Consider the following 357-nt stretch of genomic DNA (forward strand, 5'->3'; position numbering starts at 1 on the left):
GCATGCCGATCAGAATACCGCTGAAAAACATTTTGTTTCGTAGCCTTCGCACCCGAAAGTGAATTTAGCGAAACTGCGTCCCTTAAAATTGGCCTTTTTGACACTGGTGGGAAACCTAACAGCTGCAGTAACAGTATAGATCGAATATTTTTCCTTAGCGTTTCTTAGAGCCGTTTATGTCCCGGTTATTTATGTCTTATGTACTGAGCAGCTGCGGGAAATACGTTTAGATTTTTTTCATGAATCTTTAGGCTTGAATATACTGAAAGGTGATCAGAAGATTCCATACCCATATTCTTAATTATTTCCATGCCTTTAAAGTTGAAGATAGATAGATAGTTTGATTAAAAAATGACG

The 357-nt window shown here is 37.5% G+C and overlaps 1 protein-coding gene across 1 annotated transcript in view; it reads left to right on the plus strand.

Moving 5' to 3' along the window:
• LOC119585398 (crustacean calcium-binding protein 23-like) overlaps positions 1–357 on the plus strand; it is a 43,577-nt gene that overhangs the window by 37,280 nt on the left and 5,940 nt on the right. The window lies entirely within an intron of this gene.

Source organism: Penaeus monodon, chromosome 19 (genome assembly GCF_015228065.2).
Source record: "Penaeus monodon isolate SGIC_2016 chromosome 19, NSTDA_Pmon_1, whole genome shotgun sequence".
Lineage (NCBI taxonomy): Eukaryota > Metazoa > Arthropoda > Malacostraca > Decapoda > Penaeidae > Penaeus > Penaeus monodon.